Consider the following 24,034-nt stretch of genomic DNA (forward strand, 5'->3'; position numbering starts at 1 on the left):
TAATTGTTAAATTTACACATTTTCAACTCCCCACATAATCATTTTTAATCAACCATATGAAACATTTAAAATGCCATCTCATATTTAAATTTTTATTCCACCTGGAATTGACTTTGATGTCACGAAAGATTTGATCCAATTTGTTTTTCCATGGGGATAATCAAGTGTATCAGTATCATTTGTTAAATTATCTCGAATTCCTCTACTGAGTTACAATGTCACCTCTGTTATATGTCAAGTTTCCCGACATATTTTTAGGTTCTCAGTTCTGTTTCTTTTGTTTACTTTCCATGTCATTCTTGTCAATGTCATACTCTGCTGTAATTTAACTAGAATTACATTGATTTTTAAAATTAATTTGAAAAATTTAACATTACAATACTAAATTTTCCTATCTATGAACATAGTATCTCCTTTTCTTATTTGATATTTTAAAAACATTTATCATTTTCTCCCTAAATGTCATTTTTTTAGATATGTACTACAAATGTTATATTTTGTTATTAGTTTGAATATTTTCTAACTCTGTATTCCTATTGCTATGGTTTGAATGTGTGCATCCCTTCACAATTCATATGTTGAAACCTAATCATCAAAGTGTTGGTATTAGAAAGTGTGACTTCTGGGAGGTGATTAGGTCATGAGGGCTCCATTCTTATGAATGGGATTTATGCCCTTATAAAAGGTTTCAGAGAGCTAGCTGCCTCCCTCCTCTGTTCTGCCATGTGAGAACTCAGCAAGAAGGCACCAGAGAGCAAGCCCTTACTAGACACAAAATCTGCCAAAAACTTGATGGTAGACTTCCTGGCCTCCAGAACTGTGAGCAATAAAGTCCTGTTATCTGTAAATTACCCAGTCTAAGGTATTCTGTTATAGCAGTACTAATGGACTAGGATAATCATGACAGAAATGCAATCACTATTTGTACATTGAATTTTTGTCTTGTAACTCCGCTAAACTCTACTGCTAATTCCAATAACTTGGGTACAGATTCTGTTTGCTTTCTAAGTGGACTTCTGAGACCATTAGTTGCTTTTGCTTCTTTGTTTTTCAATCCTGACCATTCTGGCTGTGGCCTCAGGTACAGTGTTGAAAAGGGGCTGTAACAGCTGGAGTCCTTACTTCTTCCTGATTTAGAGAAAGTTTGTTGACTGATGTAAAGCTGTGGTAGATTACCTGCAAAAGGGAAAATAAATTTCTTCCTATTATTAGTTTACCAAGAGGTATCTTTTGGGTATAAATAGGTGGGAAATTATATTTAATTATATTATAATTTAATTATAAGTAGGTAAGTAGGTGTAAAATACTGTTGAACCCTCTTTCTGCATCTTTTCTTTTCTTTTTTTTTTGAGACAGAGTCTCACTCTTTTGCCCAGGCTGGAGTGCAGCGGCATGATCTTGGCTCACTGCATCCTCTGTCTCCTGGGTTCAAGTGATTTACCTGCCTCAGCCTCATAAGTAGCTGGGATTACAGGCACCTGCCACCATGTCCGGCTAATTTTTTTGTATTTTTAGTAGAGGGGAGGTTTTGCCATGTTGGTCAGGCTTGTCTCAAACTCAATGATCCGCCCACCTTGGCTTCTCAAAGTGCTAGGATTACAGGAGTGAGCCACTGCACCTGGCCACTTTCTGCATCTTCTCGATGAATCATCTTGTCATCTTTATTTTATTTTTGTATATATTTAAGGTATATCACATGATGTTTTGATATACATACACATAATGAAATTATTACACTACAGTGAAGCAAATTAACCTATTCATTGCCTTGCATAATTACCCTTTTTGTGTGTGTGGTAAGAGCACATAAAGTCTATTCTCTTAGCAAACTTTCAGTATACAGTGTTATTAAATATTCTCTTTATGCTGTACCACTTTGTTATCTTTAACTTGCTAAAGTGGTAATTCAAATTAATCTGTTTTTCTCACATTAACATTTCATTCCTGAAATTAATGCACAGTTGGTCACACGCGTGTGCACATACACACATACACACACACACACACACACTTCTGTATCTATGTTCATAAGTAAATATCCTGTCTTCCATATTTAATTTTGGGAAAAATTTTATACCTCCTTCCTAAAATTCCTTTGAGTGCATCTCCTCTACTTCTGTTTTCTGGAAAGATTTATATACAATTAGAATTGTTTCTTGGTAATTCAATAAAATTCTCTGGACCTGATCTTTTATTTGTGAAAACATTAATTCCTGATTCATATCTTTGATGTTTATGGACCATTTTGATTTGCAGTTTCTCTTCAGCTTTGGTAAGTTATATTTTTTCTAGGAATTTTCCCATTTTATCTAACATTTAAAAATTTTTGGCAAAAGTACTTGCTTATTTCATACACATACACACACGTACACACTCACACACATACATCTATAATCTCTGCTGTGTGTATCTCTAGTTAATTTGTTGTTAATTTCTAGTATTGTTTATTTGTGCCTTTTATTGTCTTTTTCACCCAGTTCATCTTGCCAGAGATAATTTGTTTCAAAGAACAAACTTTTCACTTTATCAAGCCTTTCTGTTGTCCTGTGTGTTTTTATCTATTTCATTAATTCCTGTTCTTTAAAAAAAAAAAAATCCCTTATCTCCCCTGATTTGGGGATTATTCTGTTACTTTGACTTTTTAAATTGGATGCATACCTCATCATTTTTTAGTTTTTTAAGTTTTCAAATGTAAGCTTGAAAACTAAATTTTTATTTTACACTTGATCTTAGCCAAAAGTCCGAGAAGACAACTTTAACTATGTTAATGAATTTTTAGTATACGGTATTTTTATTTTTATTCCCTTTTAAGTACTTTCTAGTTTTCATTATAATTTCTTCCTTGAAGTGTTTTTTTTTAAGTGTAATTTAGGAAACCTAGGGTTTTTTTTTTTTTGTTATATTATAAGTGGTTGCATTGTGCTTAGAAAACATGGCCTATTTTTTTTTTTTTTTTTTAGTTCTGTTGCTGTGGGTATGCGTATCATTTGTTTCATGGCTTAGTATATGGGCAATTTCCATAAATTTCCCTTTATGCAGAAGCGAGCCAGACTGCCTCTCTAGATTCCTCCTCTCTGGGCAGGTCATCTCTGAAAGAAAGGCAGCAGCCTCAGTCAGGGGCTTATAGATAAAACTCCCATCTCCCTGGGACAGAGCACCTGAGGGAAGGGGTGGCTGTGGGCACAGCTTCAGCAGACTTAAATGTTCCTGCTTGCTGGCTCTGAAGAGAACAGCAGATCTCTCAGCACAGCACTTGATCTCTGCTAAGGGACAGACTGCCTCCTCAAGTGGGTCCCAGACCCCAGTGCCTCCTGACTGGGAGACACCTTGAGCAAGGGTCAACAGACACCTCATACAGGAGAGCTCCAGTGGGCATCTGGCGGGTGCCCCTCTGGGATGAAGCTTCCAGAGGAGGGAGCAGGCAGCAATCTTTGCTGTTCTGCAGCCTCTGCTGGTGATACCTAGGCAAACAGGGTCTGAAGTGGACCTCCCACAAACTCCAGCAGACCTGCAGACCTGACTGTTAGAAGGAAAACTAACAAACAGGACGGAATAGTATCAACATCAACCAAAAGGAAGTCCACACAAAAACCCCAGCTGAAGGTCACCAACATTAAAGATCAAAGGTAGATTTATCTCAGGAAGATGAGGAAAAACCAGAACAATAAGACTGAAAATTCCAAAAATCAGAATATCTCTTCTCCTACAAAAGATCACAACTCCTCGCCAACAAGGGAACAAAACTGGACAGAGAATGAGTTTGACGAATTGACAGAAGTAGGCTTCAGGAAGTGGGTAATAACAAACTTCTCTGAGCTAGAGGGGCATGTTCTAACCCAATGCGAGGAAGCTAAGAACCTTGATAAAAGGTTACAGTAACTGCTAACTAGAATAAGCAGTTTAGAGAAGAATATAAATGACTTGATGGGGCTGAAAAACACAGCGCGAGAAATTCATGAAGCATACACAAGTATCAATAGCTGAATTGATCAAGTGCTTCCACTTGATATCAGAAATTGAAGATCAACTTAATGAAATAAAGCGTGAAGACAAGATTAGAGAAGAAAGAATGAAAAGGAACAAACAAAGCCTCCAAGAAATATGGGAATATGTGAAAAGACCAAACCTACATTTGATTGGTGTATCTGAAAGTGATGGGCAGAATGGAACCAACTTGGAAAACAACATCCCCAACCTAGCAAGACAGGCCAACATTCAAATTTAGGAAATGCAGGAAATACCCCTTCATGCTAAAAACACTAAATAAACTAGGTATTGATGGAATGTATCTCAAAATAATAAGAGCTATTTATGACAAACCCACAGCCAATATCATACTGAATGGGCAAAAGCTGGAAGCATTCCCTTTGAAAACTGGCACAAGACAAGGATCCCTTCTCTCACCACTCCTATTCAAAATAGTATTGGATGTTCTGGCCATGGCATTTAGGCAAGAGAAAGACATAAAGGGTATTCAAATAGTAAGAGAGGAAGTCAAATTGTCTGTTTGCAGATGACACGAATGTATATTTAGGAAACCCCATCGTCTCATTCCAAAATCTCCTTAAGCTGATAACTAACTTCAGCAAAGTCTCAGGATACAAAATCATTGTGCAAAAATCACAAGCATTCCTATACACCAATAATAGACAGAGAGCCAAATCATGAGTGTACTCCCATTCACAATTGCTACAAAGAGAACAAAATACCTAAGAATACAACTTACAAGGGATGGGAAGGACCTCTTCAAAAAGAACTATAAACCACTGCTCAAGAAAATAAGAGAGGACACAAACAAATGGAAAAACATTCCATGCTCATGGATAGGAAGAATCAATATTGTGAAAACGGCCTTACTACCCAAAGTAATTTATAGATTCAATGCTATCCCCATCAAGCTACCATTGACTTTCTTCACCAAATTAGAAAAAACTACTTTAAACTTCATATGGCACCAAAAAAGAGCACGTGTAGCCAAGACAATACTAAGCAAAAAGAACAAAGCTGGAGGCATCACGCTACCTGTCTTCAAACTATACTACAGGCTACAGTAAACAAAACAGCATGGTACTGGAACCCAAACAGATACATAGACCAATGGAACAGAGCAGAGGCCTCAGAAATAATGCCACACATCTACAACCATCTGATCTTTGACAAACCTGGCAAAAACAAGCAATGGGGAAAGGATTCCCTATTTAATACATGGTGTTGGGAAAACTGGCTAGCCATATGCAGAAAACTAAAACTGAACCCCTTTCTTACACCTTATACATAAATTAACTCAAGATGGATTAAAGACTTAAATGTAAGATCTAAAACCATAAAAACCCTAGAAGAAAACCTAGGAAATACCATTCAAGACATAAGCATGGGCAAAGACTTCATGACTAAAATACCAAAAGCAATGGCAACAAAAGCCAAAATTGACAGATGGGATCTAATTAAACTAAAGAGCTTCTGCACAGCAAAAAAAAACTATCATCAGAGTGAACAGGCAACCTACAGAATGGGAGAAAATTTTTGCAATCTACTCATCTGACAAAGGGCCTAATATCCAGAATCTACAAGGAATTTAAACAAATTTACAAGAAAAAACAACCCCATCAAAAAGTGGGCAGAGGATATGAACAGACATTTTTCAAAAGAAGACATTTATGTGGCCAAAAAACATATGAAAAAAAGCTCATCATCACTGGTCATTAGAGAAATGGAAATTGAAACCATAATGAGATGCCATCTCATGCCACTTAGAATGGTGATCATTAAAAAGTCAGGAAACAACAGATGCTGGAGAGGACGTGGAGAAATAGGAATGCTTTTACACTGTTGGTTGGAGTGCAAATTAGTTCAACTATTGTGGAAGACAATGTGGCAATTCCTCAAGGATCTAGAACTAGAAATATCATTTGACCCAGCAATCCCATTATTGGTTATACACCGAAAAGATTATAAACCATTCTACTATAAAGTCCCATGCACATGTATGTTTATTGCAGCAGTATTCACAATAGCAAAGACTTGAAATCAACCCAAATGTCTATCAATGATAGACTGGATAAAGAAATTGTGGCACATATACACCATGGAACACTAGACAGCCATAAAAAAGGATGAGTTCATGTCCTTTGCAGGGACATGGATGAAGCTGGAAACCATCATTCTCAGCAAACTAACACAGGAACGGAAAACCAAACACCGCATGTTCTCACTCATAAGTGGTAGTTGAACAATGAGTACACATGGACACATGGAGGGGAACATCATATAGCGGGGCCTGTCAGGGGTTGGAGGGCTAGAGAAGGGATAGCATTAGGAGAAATACCTAATGTAGATGACGGCTTGATGGGTGCAGCAAACCACCATGGCACATGTATACATATGTAACAAACCTGCATGTTCTGCCCATGTATCCCAGAACTTAAAGTATATAAAAAATTCCCTTTATGCAGAAGAATATATCTTTTAATGTTGTGTACATGATTCTGTAGAAGTCCATTGACCATGCTTGTTAATTTTGTGGTTCAGATCTTTTCTGTCTCAGCTGATCTCTTTTTTATTTGATTGATGTACTAATTAGTGAGATTCATTATGGTGGTGAATTTATCAATTTCGCTACATACTTCTTTCAACTTTCTCATTATGGATCTTGAAGCCATATTATTTTGTGCCAAAAGATTTTAATATATCATTTTAGTAAATTGCATTCTTCATTAATGCCTTTTGCCCTCGTTTTAATTTATCTAGAAGCAACAATAGCTTCACTTTGGTTAGTATTCACCTCTTATATAGTTTCTCAGTCTTTAGTTTTTAGCTTTTTCTGTTTTTATAATGTGTATGTGTCTTTTTTTAAGCAACATAGAGACAGAAATTTAAGTTTTTGGAATACGTTTTTCTTTTAATTTGTAAGCTTAATTCATTTGAATTATTTAGGCTCCTTAATTTTATCTTATCTTCTTTGGACTCTATTTGTACTACATTTTCTGTTTCATTTTTCCTGTTTATTGTTTGAGATTAAATAGTTGCTTTGATTCCATTTTTCTAGCTATTTGAAAATTATGTATTCTATTTTCATGCTATGTATTTTGTTTTATGCTTTTAGTTACTACTCCTTTTAATATGCACAGTTAATTCTAAAACTAATCAATATCTTTACCCTTTTTATCAAAACAATTAGCTTAGAAGGCTTTAACTTAAATAAGCAATTTCACAAATATCGTTCTATTTTTCTCTGCTATTTTAGTATGATTTTATTTTTATAATCCTACAAATTTTGTTACTATTATTTTTATACACATTCATATTGACATACTTACTTACATGTTTACACTTATTTTTTGCTTGTCATTGCCCCTTTTACATTAGACCGTTTCTCTGGATCATTTTCTCTTTCCTCAAAGTACATTTTTTAGACTTTATTCATGAGAGTCTGTTGGTGGTAAAATTTCTCAGGATTTCTTTTTTACTTGAAAATATTTTTATTTTGCCTTCACTTTGGAAGGACAGTTTTTTCTGGGTGTACAGTTTTAGCTTGACAGTTATTTTTTGCCATCTCTTTGAATACATTATTCACTTTGCTTCTAGTTTCCAGTATTGCTATTGGGAAGGCAGCTGTCAGGATAAATTTGGTTCTTTTGTAGGTAATCTTCTTTTCTTTCAGCCTTTTTAAAGATCTTCTTTGCTTTTGGTGTCTACAATTCTCTTATAACGTACCTAGCAAGGACTTCTTTTAATTTAACTACAAGTATTTGTGTACTAACTCCTATAATTTCTATCTTTCATCAGTTTTAAATATTTTCAGGCACAAACTCTTCAAATACTGTTTTTCCCCCTATTCTTATCTCCTTCTTTAACTCCCATCACCAATGTCACTTTTTAACCTATTTTTTGTCCTTTCTTTCTTCTTTTCCATTTTTTTTTGGCTCTTTGCTGCATTCTGGATAATTTTACAGATTTATATCTCAATTTACCAGTCTGTCTTCAAAAATGTTTACTTAAGTCATAGCAATTTTTAATTTTAATTGGTTTGTGTCTTATTTCTATAAGTTCTATTTTATTCTTTATCAAAATAGCCATGTTAAAAAATGTAAAAAAGACATATGCACAACTCTTTTCTCTGAAGCATTATTGTACTGGTGAAAGAATGGAAACAGACCAAGTGCCATCAGTAAAGGAAAGTTTCCTAGTGTGGGAAGCCCATGATGACGTATTGTGCAGCTTTATAAAAGAATGATGCATATTTCTATATATTGTTATCAAGTAATATTCAGACAATAGTAAAAATTTTTTTAAAATTATGAAGTTAAGGAGTATAATATACTGAGGATTATACATTGCTTTATAAAACATAAACACTTCCAAATTTAGTGTCTTAAAACAATGATTTATTAATTTAATGTGACTGTGGGTTGACTGGGTGGTTTGTCTCCTGTTCTTATCTGTGCAGAGTCCTATGGCTATTGATATCTAGCATCCTGGCTTCACGCACATGGATAAGCCCCAGCTGGAATGCCTAGAAGACGTGGGACAGCTGGATCTCTCTCCACATGGTTTTTCATTGTTGCCTCAGGTTCCAATAAAAGCAAAAACTGCAAGGTCTTCTGAGGCAAAGACTTAGAAATACCACAATGTTACTTCTGCTGCATTCTGTTGATAAAAAAAATCCCACAATGCCAGCTTCATTTAAAGGGGTAAAGATATAGATTATTCACCTTCGATGGGAGGAACTGCAAATGATGTAATTAGTGATAATTTTTAATATACTGTAATGTATTGACTTATCTTTAAAAAAGGAAAAAATAAACCAAAAACTAAAAGCAAAACCAAACTATAATAGAAAACAATTGCTTCTGGAGGAGGAATGCAATGGAGAAAAGGTTATAGAAACAAAAGCTACATTTTATTTGAATATACCTGTTTTAGGTTTGACCCTGGTAACATTTGATATTTTACGTAATTATATCATTATTTAAAATTAAATTTAAAATTTAATTTTAAAACACCAATACCCATAACAGAAAAGTTTGATAAAAGAGGTGAAATATAAATATAAATATATTAAGTTGGCATTATAATCACACAGGGATGAATTGTATCAGTTACTCAAACACAGATATTTCACTATACAACCTTTATGAGATATCCTAAGGACAAAAAAACATGCAAAAACATATATTGAACTGTTTTAAAATTATATTTTTTTGCAATTGAATTGTTATTGTGAGACAGGTGTGTACATATTTTAAGATCAAGCAAGTTAGTAAGCTTGTTGACATTATTGTAAATGGGATTTGTCCCATGGGGTAAAGAAGATATAATAGCAAGTAGAAGAAAATAAATGAAAACCCAATAATATGAGTTTGAAGTTAGAGTATCAGTATGAAGTCATGAAGCATTTTCCCAACAAAAAGAAAAAAATAGTTTCCTAGTTCTAATCACTTAAAAGTATATAGAAACAACATAAAACTCAATATCAAGAGGAAATGTAACTCAGATGTGCTCTGTAGACATTTCCCCTAAAAGGAGTTGAAGTTCATTGCAAAAAAGTATCTAATTCCGGCTTGGGGGTTGAATATTGTACAAGATGGGCCTGGAATATCAAATTCTCTTACTAAAAATCGAGGCAGATTTGAAAGACTATTAGGATGCATCAAAGAGACTCAGAGGAGTCACCCTGAAGAGGTTACCATTGGCCAAAGGTAAAAATTTGAGAATCAATAAGAAAATCAAAGGCAGTAGATTAAATGCCTCAAATATGCTTAAATCTATCTGTTCCTAATAATGTTAATTTAAAAATAATGTTGTCATTGGACACCTTTGAAGAATGTTAGGGATCCATAAGAATGTACTGTTTTGAATTAAAGAGAAGAATTAAGCATTTATCCTGTTTTTCCTTTATGGATTATGTCTAAGGATAACCAAATGTTGATGACAGAAAATCCTTTTTAAAGATACCTTTAGCCAAAGAATGAAGAAAGAATGATAGAATTGAAATGTTACCATTTTTGCAACCCCTAATGAAATAATGAATCTAGCCAGTTGTTATCAATTGTTGCTAACATAAAAAATGAGAGACAAACAGACACGCCTCTTCATAGAAGTATATGATACCACCTATAAAATATTACTGCCAGAAAAAAAAATCAAACTTTGGATCTAATTACCAATTAGATCAGCCTTTAGATCTAACAACCAATTTGCAATATTTACAGGAGATACAGGAGCATGTTGAATGACACCATAAAAAGGCAATAAGTAAAATTTAGTTTATTATAAACTATATAGGATAAATGATCCAGTTGCTGCAATAAATACATTACAGAAGGTGTGTATTGGGGGGTGGGAGATAAAGGAGCAATCTATAGATAAAAACAGACTTAAGGGACATAACAACTTTAATGTATGGATCTTATTTGGATCCTTAAGAAAACAAATTGTAAAGTAACATGAGACATTTGAAGAAAATAGAAATAGTTTTTAAGTGTGGTAATGATATTGTGGTTATACATTGTTAAAGAATGCCTTTAGAGGTAAATACAGAAATATTTGCAGATGAACTAAAATGATGTCTAGAATTTACATAAAAGTAATCCTGTAGGGAGAGTGAAGAAGTGGAAAGAGTGGATATTGATAAGCAAGAGTAGCTATAAGTTGACCACTGCTGAATGTTGTTGATGGGTAAATGAAAATGTATTATATATTTTTTTACTTATATATTTGAAGATTTTGATTTTTAATAAAGTGAAGCTGAGAAAGGGAAAATCATTTTTCTTGATGTCAGGCTTTGAACAGAGATAAAAATAAAACCACTGTAGACCAAAGCGGAAAAATAAAAAGCAAACATAAACTTTTATGCTTTCAGCTCTCTATTACTGGCTTGTATTTTTTTTAATATTTATTTTAAGTTCCAGGGTACATGTGCAGGATGTGCAGGTTTGTTGCTTTTGTAAATGTGTGCCACGGTGGTTTGCTACATCTATCAACCCATCATCTAGGTATTAAGCCCAGAATGCATTACCTATTTTTCCTAGTGCTCTCCCTCCCCCCAACTCTACCCCCCAACAGGTCCCAGGATGTGTTGTTTCCTTCCCCGTGTGCATGTGTTCTTATTGTTCAATTCCCACATAAAAGTGAGAACATATGGTGTTTGGTTTTCTATTTCTGCATTAGTTTGCTGAGGATAATGGATTCTAGATCCATTCATGACCCGGCAAAGGACATGATCTCATTCCTTTTTATGGCTGCATAGTATTCCATGGTGTACATGTACTTTTGATTGCCTATTTCATTTACTTAAACATATTCAACCTTTCAAAAATATATTGTTGGTACTTGAAAATTACAATAAATTTGGTGTTTTGGGGTCTGATTCTGCTCTGTTCTTTCTGTAACTCACGCTCTTTAAGAACTTACTTATAGTTTACTAGGTTCTCAAAAACTTGCTTAAACCAGGGAAAAAGTTAAAACAACACCACTTTATAAAAAATGTTGAAAATAAAGTAAGATGACTTTTAAGTCAGAAAAAACTGAGGCTACCACTTACAAGTTTGCCACTTACTTGAACGGCTTACTTCTTTTTTATTCTTTTTTAAATTAAGAATTTCAAGAGCAGTTTTAGGTTGACAGCAAAATTAAGAGGAAGGCACAGAGATTTCCCAAATACTCCCTCACCCCACACATCAATAGCCTCTCCAATTATTAACATTTCCCATCAAAGCAGTCTTTTTTTCTACAACAGATGAACCCACACATCATTATCACCCAAAGTCCATTGCTGGCATTAGGTTCACCCTTCATATTATACATCCTATCAGTTTGGATAAACGTATAATGATATGTATCTACCATTACACCATCATAGTATCATACAGAATACTTTGACTGTTCTAAAAGTCCTCTGTGCTCCACCCATTTATCCCTCCCTCTTCCCTGTCTCCTGGCAACCATTTATTTTTTACTGCCTCTGTATTTTTGCCTTTTTCATAATGTCATATAGTTGGATTCACACAGTGTGTAGCCTTTTCAGATTGTCTTCTTTTATTTAGTAATATGCATTTAAGCTTCCTCCATGTCTTGTCATAGTTCGACAGCTTCTTTCTTCCTTTTTTTAAAAAAATTGTTTTTAATTTCAATAGCTTTGGGGGGAACAGTTGGTGTTTGGTTACATGAATAAGTTTTCTAGCGGTGATTTCTGAGATTTTTACGCACCCATCACCTGAGCAGTGTACACTATACACTGTGTAGTCTTTTATCCCTCACCCTTCTCCCACCATTTCCCCTGAGTCCCCAAAGTCTATTGTATCATTCTTATGCCTTTGCATCCTCACATCTTAGCTCCCACTTATGAGTGAGAACATCTGATGTTTGGTTTTCCATTCCTGAGTTACTTCACTTAGAATAATGGTCTCCAATTCCATCCAGGTTGCTGCAAATTCCATTATTTCATTCCTTCTTATAGCTGAGTAGTATTCCGTGGTATGTATGTATATATGTGTGTGTGTGTGTGTGTGTGTGTGTGTATGTATATATATATATATATATATATATATATATATATATATATATATATATATCACAATTCCTTTATCTACTCATTGATTGATGGCCATTTGGGCTGGTTCCATATTTTTACAATTGCGAATTGTTCTGCTATAATACAAACACGCATGTGCAAGTATCTTTTTTGTATAATGACTTCTTTTCCTCTGGGGAGATATCCTGTAGTGGGATTGCTGGAGCAAATGGTAGTTCTACTTTTAGTTCTTTAAGGAATCTCCACACTGTTTACCAAAGTGGCTGTACTAGTTTACATTCCCACCAGCAGTTTAAAGGTGTTCCCTTTTTACCACATCCCCACCAATGTTTATTTATTTTTTTTTTATTTTTTGATTATGGCCATTCTTGCAGGAGTAAGGTAATATCACATTGTGAGTTTGATTCGCATTTCCCTGATCATTGGTGATGTTGAGCATTTTTTCATGTTTGTTGGCCATTTGTATATTTTCTTTTGAGAATTGTCTATTCATGTCCATAGCCCACTTTTTGATGGGATTTTTTTTCTGATTTGTTTGAGTTCCTTGTAGATTCTGGGTATTAGTCCTTTGTAGCATGTATAGATTGCAAAGATTTTCTCTCCACTCTGTGGGTTGTCTGTTTACTCTGCTGATTGTTTCTTTTTCTTGCAGAAGCTTTTTAGTTTGATTCAGTCCCATATTTTTATCTTTGTTTTTGTTGCATTTGCTTTTGGGTCCCTGGTCATGAAGTCCTTGTCTAAGCCAATGTCTAGAAGAGTTTTTATGAAGTTATCTTCTAGCATTTGTATAGTTTCACATCTTAAATTTAAGTATTTGATCCATCTTGAGTTGATTTCTATATAAGGTGAGAGATGAGCATCCAGTTTCATTCTTCTACATGTGGCTTGACAATTATTCCAGCACCACTTGTTGAATAGGGTGTCCTTTCGCACTTTATGTTTTTGTTTGCTTTGTTGATGATCAGTTGACTGTAACTTTATTTCTGGGTTCTCTATTCTGTTTCATTTGTCTATGTGCCTATCTTTATACTAGTACCATGATGTTCTGGTGACTATGTCCTTATAGTATAGTTTGAGGTCAGGTAATGTGACGCCTCCAGATTTGTTCTTTTTGCTTGGCTTTGTGGTCCCTTTTTTGGTTCCATATGAATTTTAGGATTGTTTTGTACTAGTTGAGTGAAGAATGATGGTGGTATTTTGATGGGAATTGCATTGAATTTGTAGACTGCTTTTGGCAGTTTGTCATTTTCACAGTATTGATTCTACCCATTCGTGAGCATGGGATGTGTTTCCATTTGTTTGTGCAAAGCTACTATGAATGCCTTTACATGCATAAACTAGAAAACCTAGAGGAGATAAATTCCTGGAAATACACAACTCTCCTAGATTAAACAGGAAGAAATACAAACTTTGAACAGACCAATAACAAGCAGCAAGACTGAAATGGTAATACAAAAATTGTCAACAAAAAAAAATCCAGAGGCAGGGCATGGTGGCTCACGCTTGTTATCCCAACACTTTGGGAGCCTGAGGCAGGTGGATCACCTGAGGTCAGTAGTTTGAGACCAGCCTGGCCAACATGGTGAGACCCTGTCTCTACTAAAACATACAAAAATTAGCTGGATGTGGTGGCGCATGCCTATAATCACAGCTACTCAGGAGGCTGAGGCAGGAGAATTACTTGAACCCGGGAGATGGACATTGCAGTGAGCTGAGATCATGCCACTGCACTTCAGCCTGGGCGACAGAGTGAGACTCTGTCTCAAAAAGAAAAAACAAAAGTTCAGACAGAACACGATGGATTCACAGCTGAATTCTATCAGACATTCAAAGAATAATTGGTACCAATTGGTACCAATCTTACTATTCCACAAGATAGAGAAAGAGGCAATTCTCCCTAAATCAATCTATGAAGCCAGTATCACCCAAATACCAAAATCAGGGAAGGACATAACAAGAAAAGAAAAGTACAGACCAATATCCCTGGTGGATATAGATGCAAAAATTCTTAACAAAATATTAGCTAACTGAATCCAACAGCGTATCAAAAAGATAATCCATCATGATCAAGTGGGTTTCATACCAGGGGTGCAGGGATGGTTTAACATATGCAACTCAATAAATGTGACACACCACATAAGCAGAACTAAAAATAAAAATCACATGATCATCTCAATAGATGCAGAAAAAGCAGTTGACAAAATCCAGCATATGTTTTATGATTAAAACCCTCAGCAAAATCCGCATAGAAGAGACGTATCTTAATGTAATAAAAGCCATCTATGACAAATGCACAGCCAACATAATATTGAACAGGGACAAGCTGAAAGCATTCCTCATTGAGAACTGGAGCAAGACAAGGATATCCACTCTCACCACTTCTTTTCAACATAGGACTGGACATCCTTGCTAGAGCAAGCAGACAAGAGAGAAATAAAGCACATTCAAATTGGTAAATAGGAAGTCAGCTGTTGCTGTTTGCTGATGATATGATTGTATGCCTAGAAAGCCCTCAATACTCCTCAAAAAAAGCTCCTAGAACTGACAGATGAATTCAGCAAAGTTTTAGAATACAAAATTAAGGTACACAAATCAGTAGCTCTGCTATACACCAACAGTAACCAAACTGAGAATCAAATCATTAGCTCAACCCCTTTTACCATAGCTGCAAAAAACAAATTTAAAAAACTAGGAATAGCCCTAACTGAGAAGGTGAAAAACCTCTACAAGGTAAACTACAAAATACTGCTGACTGCTTATTTCTTTTTACCACTGAATAATATTTCATTTTCCAGATTTACCACAGTTTATTTATCTACCTACTGAAGGACCTCTTGGTTGCTTCTAAGTTGTGGCAATTATGAATAAAACTGCCATAAAACTCTGTGTGCAGGTTTTTGTGTGGGCATAATTTTTCCTTTGGGTAAATACCAAGGACTAAAATTGCTGGATTGTATGATAAAAGTATGGTAAGTTTTGTGAGAAACTGCCACGCTATTTCCCAAAGTGGCTGTACCATTTTGCATTCCCACTAGCAGCGATTGAGAGTTCCTGCTGCTCCACATTTTCACCAGCATTTAGTGTTGTCAGTATTCTGAATTTTAGCCATTTTACTAGGGTTAGTGGTATCTCCTTATTATTTTAAATTACTTATTATTTTTTACATCCAAGTTTTCTCATCTACCAAAATGCAGATGCTAATGCTTAGTTCAGATAATTCTTGTGAAAATTCACAGATGTGGTAATTCATGGAAATAACACAATATCTGATATGCTAAAGCACTCTGGTAGTTTTATGTATAGCTATGATTCCTGAATTGGGAAGTAGGGTAGGTCAATCTCATGTCTACATATAAAACTGCAAAAAAGATTTTTATTTTCACTCACTGATGTAGAAAAATAGCCTGTTGTATTGCAAGAGTAACGTCATCTTCAATCAAACCTGCCAAAATGACTGATGCTTGACCTCTGCATCCCAAGACATTCCGCAGCCAGGTTAAGAAACAATGCCTGTGGCATAGATAACCCTTCAGAAAGGTGCTTATCTCACCTCCCCAGTAGCCACAAGTTTTGCAAGAAAGTCAGAGGCATGCCCAGCTGCACATGTTTTACCCCCAAAGCTTGCTATATAAAGGACACTTTCTGGAAGGCAGGTTCAAGGATCCAGTGTCTCTTGGCCACTGAGAAATGGTTTCTATTCTTAAGTCCCTATTAAATGTTTCTTCCTGAAAAAATAAACTTGTCAGCCTCTTTCTTTCACCTCTCAGCCAAGGCCTTTAGGGGTAGGTTTTGCCTATACCTGCCCACTATGGAATAACCAACCCGACCTCTAGCCCGCGAGCTAGAAAATCAGATATATAAGAATGCTACATTGACACCTGAACTTGGATTGTATGACTGACAACAAATACTCTTTGAACTACATCTAACATTTTGAACCAATAATATTGAATAGCAGAAATGAAATACATTTGTCTTCACCATTAACATTTCTTAAGTGGATTAACTTCTTTGGGTGAAATGGAAATGTAGCATTTGCAAAACTGTTAATGAATTTGTGTTGAGTGGTTAAATCTACACTACAAATGATTTAATTCAGGGCATGGTAGAGTATACTGTTGGTTTCTGAATGATGGTGTTATGGTCTGAGCATAAGTTAAATCATTTTGTAGTTTATTTGTTTGAAATTAGAGCTTTCCTCTTACCAAATGATCTCTAGGGCAAAATGATTCCATTACGAACTCTTTTGAAACACCAGAATTGTCATCCCTAATGTTGACTTGGCTTCCTGAAGAAGCAGTTCTGGATAAATAACTTCATCAGAACAGCACATAATTTGTGATGCATTCCACTGATTCCAAAGACTATGTTTTAGACTCTACTCTCAAAGGCAGGTCTTTTATTTTTGTTTGATTGAGAGATTTCATCTACAAAGAAGAAAATATAAAGAGTGATAGTGTCTTTCCATTTGTCATGCGCAGTAACACTTGCACTGAAGGATTTATAAAACAGAATCTAGCACATAATAAATCTTTTTTTTCCCTGAAGGCTTACAAGATATCTCATTCTTGAGAGTTAATATGGAACTGGAACTACTCTAAGTAAAATAGGAATTCAAGTTCATTATGTGTGTTATTTATTAACATCAAATTAATTCTGGCCACCGACTGTTTTGCCATTTCCTCCTCTAGAAGGCTAAGATTCTATTTAGATTCAACTATTTTTTTTCCATGTTCTTTTTATTTATGCTGAAACAGACCAGAAAATCAAATAGGCCAGATTTTTTTGTTATTTATTTATTGCACAATTATTCAATATGCAGATTCATAAGATTATAAATTAACCACACTATACGATTCAATTTAGAACCAGAAGAGAATATTTTAACAAAATGCACTGAGTTTCCAGTCACATTCAGGTACACACATGTGAAAAGCAAATTAAATAAGAGGTCAAAGTAAAATGAACACAAGACAATGACATTCCAGGTATATATGCAATATTTTCTTCCTCTCCCTCCACTAATCCTGATAAGCCAGTTAACATGATGACTGAGTTTTTAGATTTCTACATAATTACAGTTACCATCAAAGCTAGTGATACACATTAATGTTCATCGGATTTGCCTCTTTGAGAGACAGCCAAATCAGAAAGATCACATTTAGGGAATTCTAGGCTACTGGTGACTGCACAGTGACTTGTGGAGGTGTCCTCAGGAAGAGTTTCATTTCATCCTCTGGGGTTTTTATAAATTTGAGATGTAAAAAGTGTGTGTGTGTGTGTGTTTGTGTGTTGGGGGTAGGGAACAGTGATCCTTTTTCTATTTCATGTCCCAGAAAGAGGAACTGAATTTAAGTTGTTAAATACCCATCCCCTGCAGTATACATGATTTTGGATTGCTTTCTTTTTATGGTATTTTCTCACTTTAAAAGCTATCCCCAGTTTGGAAATAGAAAGTGCACCTGTAATGTGTTGAGGGTGGGAGGGAGAACATCATGATTTTTCCCCAGTTCTACATCCATAAAGGATGATTGAAAATGGACATTTGAGCTCCTGTTAAGAGAGTGAAAAATAGGCAAAATTTGGTAAACAGTTTTGCTGGGGAGCCATGATTTTAAAGGGCTATGTTTTTGCAAGGCTAGGCTTTTGAGACATTTGTTTTCTCCCGGATACTTCAGCCTCTTCCCAGTTAAATGGAACTTGTAAGCCATTTTAGCATCCCTTGTCTTTCCATAATGTTGAGGTTAGACACTACACTAAAGATTTATTCCTGGCTGCTAAGGAGAAACAAGTCTTCAATACTGGGAACTCACTGTGGCTGCTTGCCCACAGAGTTCAGGGAAAGGGAAGCCAGAAGCCAGGCTATAGGGCACACCAGCTATCCCTCTGAGGTTTCCTCACTAACAAGCCCCTTGAATTAGAAAGCACACAAGCCAGTGGAGAATAAACCACATCTGACCATGGAACAATTTGAATGAAGTACTTCATTGATTTGACCTGTTGGCTTATCAAGATACTTTTGCCCAGATTCAGTACGTGAGATTCTCCCCTCAAAATGTTTGCTCAACGTTTAGACTTATTTAAATGTATTTGAGGTTTCTGCTTGGAGACCTAATTTTATGTATTTAAACACATTCAACCTCTGGGTAACTGATAGTAAATAAAAACAAAACATTTAGCCTATCAAATTATATCACATGTATTTATTGAATCATTAAAAAGAATTGCAAAAACCCAGACATGCGGACTCTAGTAAACGGTCTTTGTTGGTTCTAGAACATGTATTCTTAGTCCAGCTGCTTGATAAACTGCAATCACCTAAACACACGCTCCTAAATCAAATCTTGGATTTCAGTAAGAGCACTGAACCATCACGGGTTTCTGTTTTTTGGAGAAGCCAAGTCATAATAAGCTTTTAAAGGTATGTCTAGTCAATATTTTTTTTAAACCTTCTTTCACCTTAATATGTGTTTAGCCAACACAACAAGTATAATTGTGGAAATCATTCTATAAATTGCATGCATTCACTCTTTGCTGAACGTTGAAGAAAGCCTGAGAATATGAAAAGCAATGCATTTGTTGCCTTGTTCTCAAGAGGCCACCTCTCTTTGAGAAAACCAAATCGTAGGGCACCAAAAATTAAGTAACAAAGAGCGAGATATTGACCATATGTTTCAGGAGGCTTTGGATAGAAACTTCCCTGTTTTCAGTGGTTGCAAATTAGTTGTCCTAGATTTGATCTTCATCAGTATTGTGCTTCTCAGCTTCCTGGTTTTGATTCTTGTAAAGCACATGTTGCTTTGAATTATTCTTCCATTATAGCAAAGATAAAGGAGCCTGACAGCAAAATTGTTTACAATAATGAAAATTTGGATTTAGCCAATATGTCCAAAAATATATTACTAATAGAACATATGGAGCATCTATCCAAAGTAATATTATGTAGCTCTTAAGTTTATTTTGTAACTTTCGGTTTAATGATGTAATAAAAAGTTAAGATATCAAGTGAAAAAAGCAGGTTATAGAATTTTGGTAAAACTATTATACAAGTAAAATGTTTTTCCTACATATTTTGGACGTTCTTACATCCAAAAATCTTATATCCATGGACTTTTTAATGCCACTGTTTTAAAATTTCACTACAATATATATTTAAGTGGCATATAGCCTGATCTTATTGCCTTGGGGTTTGTCTTGGCCATCAACTTTTGTTGGGCTGAATTTAGGCCTTCTGAGAGGTCATTGCAGCCATTCTCCTCTGCCTAATCCTCTACTGCCTATCCCATCAAAGGGATCTAAATGACCTTCCCCTTCACAGTCAAAGGAAGTTTCTCTCTTCTCGGGGAAGGGAGGGAAGAGAAGCTCCGGGTATGGCAAACTGAGTCTGTGAGACTATTTCTATTTCCCTGGAAAAGAAAAATTGAAACAATTTTTATTCTTTCTGATATCTTTATAGTGGTGAAAGTAAAGAAGAAAATGTCATTAAGTTTTCCCGCCACATTATATATGAATATGTTGATTACAATGTGCAAAAATTGAATGTCTGGAAGGGTATGTTCACCAAAGTTAGTCTAGAATGTCGTTATGCTTTTTGTTTCTTGTCCCTTCTTAAAAATATATTTGTCTTAACTGTTTTTTAAGAGTTTGTTTTATAATAAATACAGATTGCTCTGTAATAACAAAATGAATTTAGGCAATAAAGTCTTGTCTTTTGTATCTTAAAATTATTTTAAAATATAAGGGACACTTTTAAAAAATAGTTTTTAATCTTTTCAATGACACTGTAATGCAAGTATCTATTTTTCATTTACTCATGTGGAAACCATGTAGTAAGGGGCTAAAGACATGTCCCAAGTCATATAAAATAGTAAATGGCAGAATGAGAATTTGGAGCCTCACCTCCTTGACGTAAGTATTCTCATTTCTCTTACCAATTAGACTTTAAACAAAAATACTAATTTGAAAAATTTGTTCTTGGCTACTTTAAATTTGTAGGATGCATCTACAAAGCATCTATTTACTTTCTTGCGGATCCACTGAAAACTGATTTTGCTGCTCTAGATGGGGTGGGAATAGAGGAAGCAGAAGAAGATAAGGAATTTTTTTAAAGTACTGGATTCGTGTTATATTGCTGCTGTAACAAATTATCACAAATTTAGCAGCTTAAAACCACACAGATTTATTACCTCACACTTCTGTGGGTCAGGAATCTGGTGGCTCAGTTGAGCTCTGCTCTAGGTTCCCCAAGGTCAAATCAGGGTTCTGGCCAGCCTGGGTTTTTGCCAGGAGGCTCTGGGGAGACAATCTGTTTCCAAACTGATTCAGGCTGTTGGCAGAATTTACTACTATGTGGTTATAGGACTTAAGTCCCACTTGTCTTGCTGGAAGTTGGCTGGGGGTCATTCTCAGCTTTTTTTTTTTTTTTTTTGAAACGGAGTCTTGCTCTGTCACCCAGGCTGGAGTGCAGTGGCGCGATCTCTGCTCACTGCAAGCTCCGCCTCCTGGGTTCACGCCATTCTCCTGCCTCAGCCTCCCGAGTAGCTGGGACTACAGGCGCCCGCCACCGTGCCTGGCTAATTTTTTGTATTTTTTAGTAGAGACAGGATTTCACCATGTTAGCCAGGATGGTCTCGATCTCCTGACCTCGAGATCCGCCCGCCTCGGCCTCCCAAAGAGCTGTGATTACAGGCGTGAGCCACCGCGCCCTGCCCATTCTCAGCTTTTAGAGGCCGACTGCATTTCCCTTTAGTCTCTCTGACTCATTTTTGTTTTGTGCCACATCTCTTCTCTGACTGCAGTCGGAGAAAGTTCTCTGCTGTAAGGAGTCAAGTGATTAGACTGGGCTCACCTGAATAATACAGGATGCGCTCCCTCTTTTATGATCTATAATCTCAATTACATCTGAAAAAATCTCTAACAGTCCTACCTAGACAGAGTTTGACTGAATAACCAGAAGACAGGCTATTGGGGCAACATCTTTGGAATTCTACCACCACTAGTTTTTTTTGTTTTTTTTTTTTTTTCTTTTTCTCAAAACTTGAGGATAGAAATATTCACACTTTTTTCAACTTTCAATGCTTATGCCTAAACATCTGATGCATATCAGATATTCATAAATATATTTCCTCCCAAATCCACAACTTGAATAAGTTTTGTCTGTAGTTACTTCAAAAAGCAAATTTTTAAAAATAATTTCAACTGTTACTTTAGATTCAGGGGGTACATGTGCAGGGTTGTTACATGAGTATATTGTGTGATGCTGAGGCTTGGGATACAAATGATTCTGTCATGGATAACACAGTGAGGTAGTGGGCATAATACCCAACAGTTGGTTTTTCAACCCTTGCTGCAGCTCACCCTCCCCCAACTCGTAGTCCCCAGCGTCTGTTGTTGCCATTTTTATGTCCATGAGTACTTAAATGTTTAGCCCTCTTTTGAAAGTGAGAATGTGCGGTATTTGGTTTTCTGTTTTTGCATTAACTCACAGGATAAAGGCCTCAAGCGCCATCCCTGTTGCTGCAAAGGACGTGATTTTGTTCTTTTTTATGGCTATGTAGTATTCCATGGTATATGTATCACATTTTCTTTATCCAGTCCGCCATACATGGGCACCTAGTTGATTCCATGTCTTTTCTATTGTGACTAGTGCTTCGATGAATGTAAAAGTGTATGTATCTTTTTAGTAGAACAATTTATTTTCTGTTGGATATGTATCCAGCAATGGAATTGCTAGGTCTATAGTTCTAAGTTGTTTGAGAAATTTTCACACTGCTCTCCACAGTGGCCGAACTTATTTACATTTCTACCAACAGTGTATAAGCATTCCCTTTTCTCCACGGCCTCACCAGCAGCTGTTACTTTTTTACTTTTCATAATAGTCACTCTGACTAGTATATGATGGTATCTCATTGTAGTTTTGATTTGCATTTCTCCAATGATTAGTGATTTGGGGTATTTTTTCATATGTTTATTGGCTGCTTACATGTCTTCTTTTGAGAAGTTTCTGTTAATGCCTTTTGCCCACTTATGTTCAGAGGTACAAGTTCAGGTTTGTTACATAGGTAAACTTGTGTCATGTAGGTTTGTTGTACAGTTTATTTCATCATGCAGGTATTAAGCCTAGTACTCTTTAGCTATTTTTTCTTGTTCCTCTCCCTCTTCCCACCCTCCTCCCTCTGAAAGGCCCCAGTGTGTGTTGTTCCCTTCTATGTGTCCATGTGTTCTCATCATTTAGCTTCCACTTACAAGTGAGAACATGTGTATTTGGTTTTCTGTTCCTGTGTTAGTTTGCTAAGGATAATAGCCTCCAGCTCCATTCCTGTCCCTGCAGATGACGTGATCTCATTCTTTTTTTTATGGCTGCATAATATGCTATGGTGTACATGTACCACATTTTCTTTATCCGGTTTATCATTGACGGGCATTTGGGTTGATTTCATGTCTTTGCTTTTGTGAATAGTGCCGCAGTGAACATACGTGTGCATGTGTCTACTTTTTAATGGGGTTGTTTTTTGCTTGTTAAGTTTCTTATAGATTCTGGATATTAGATATTTCTTGGATGCCTAGTTTGCAAATATTTTCACCCATTCCACAGGCTGTTTATTTTGTTGATTGTTTCTTTGGCTGTGCAGAACCTCTTTAATTTAATTAGGCCTCACTTGTCAATTTTTGTTTTTGTTGCAATTGCTTTTGAGGTCTTAGTCATAAACTCTTTACAAGGGTCTATGTCCAGAAAGGTATTTCCTAGGTTTTCTTCTAGGATTCTTATATTAATAGTTTGAGGTCTTACATTTAAATCTGTACTCCATCTTGAGTTAATTTTTGTATGTGCTGGAAGATAGGGTCCAGTTTCATTCTTCTGCATATAGATAGGCAGATATCCCAGCACCATTTATTGAATCGAGAGTCCTTTCTTTATTGCTTGTTTTTTTTTTTTTTGACTTTGTCAAAAATCAGATGGTTGTAGGTGTGCAGCTTTATTTCTGAGCTCTCTATTCTCTTCAAGTGAGTTTCCCAGACTGTATGTCTGCTTCTTTTTTTTTTTTTTTTTTTTTTTGAGATGGAGTCTCGCTCTGTCGCCCAGGCTGGAGTGCAGTGGTGCAATCTCAGCTCACTGCAAGCTCCACCTCCCCGGTTCACACCATTCTCCTCCCTCAGCCTCCCAAGTAGGTGGGACTACAGGCGGCCGCCACCACGCCCGGCTAATTTTTTATATTTTTAGTAGAGATGGAGTTTCACGATGTTAGCCAGGATGGTCTCAATCTCCTGACCTCGTGATCTGCCTGCCTTGGCCTCCCAAAATGCAGGGATTACAGGCGTGAGGCACCGCGCCCGGCCCCTGCTTCTTTTTTTAATTTAACTAGTATCATGCTGTTTTGGTTACTGTAGCTGTATAGTATAATACAGTATAGTATAGTATAGTATAGTGTAGTGTAGTGTAGTGTAGTGTAGTGTAGTGTAGTGTAGTGTAGTGTAGTCTAGTCTAGTCTAGTCTAGTCTAGT

General features: G+C 35.9%; 1 long non-coding RNA gene across 1 annotated transcript in view; it reads left to right on the forward strand.

The window, feature by feature from the left end:
* Positions 1 to 11,368, forward strand: part of LOC129523712 (uncharacterized) — a 340,801-nt gene extending 329,433 nt beyond the window's left edge. Inside the window, exon 4 of the long non-coding RNA XR_010134771.1 lies at positions 8,447 to 11,368. This is a non-coding gene — a long non-coding RNA (uncharacterized lncRNA). The remainder of the gene's footprint in view (positions 1 to 8,446) is intronic.
* The last annotated feature ends 12,666 nt before the right edge of the window (positions 11,369 to 24,034 follow it).

The sequence above is a fragment of the Gorilla gorilla genome, chromosome 6 (genome assembly GCF_029281585.2).
Source record: "Gorilla gorilla gorilla isolate KB3781 chromosome 6, NHGRI_mGorGor1-v2.1_pri, whole genome shotgun sequence".
Classification (NCBI taxonomy): domain Eukaryota; kingdom Metazoa; phylum Chordata; class Mammalia; order Primates; family Hominidae; genus Gorilla; species Gorilla gorilla.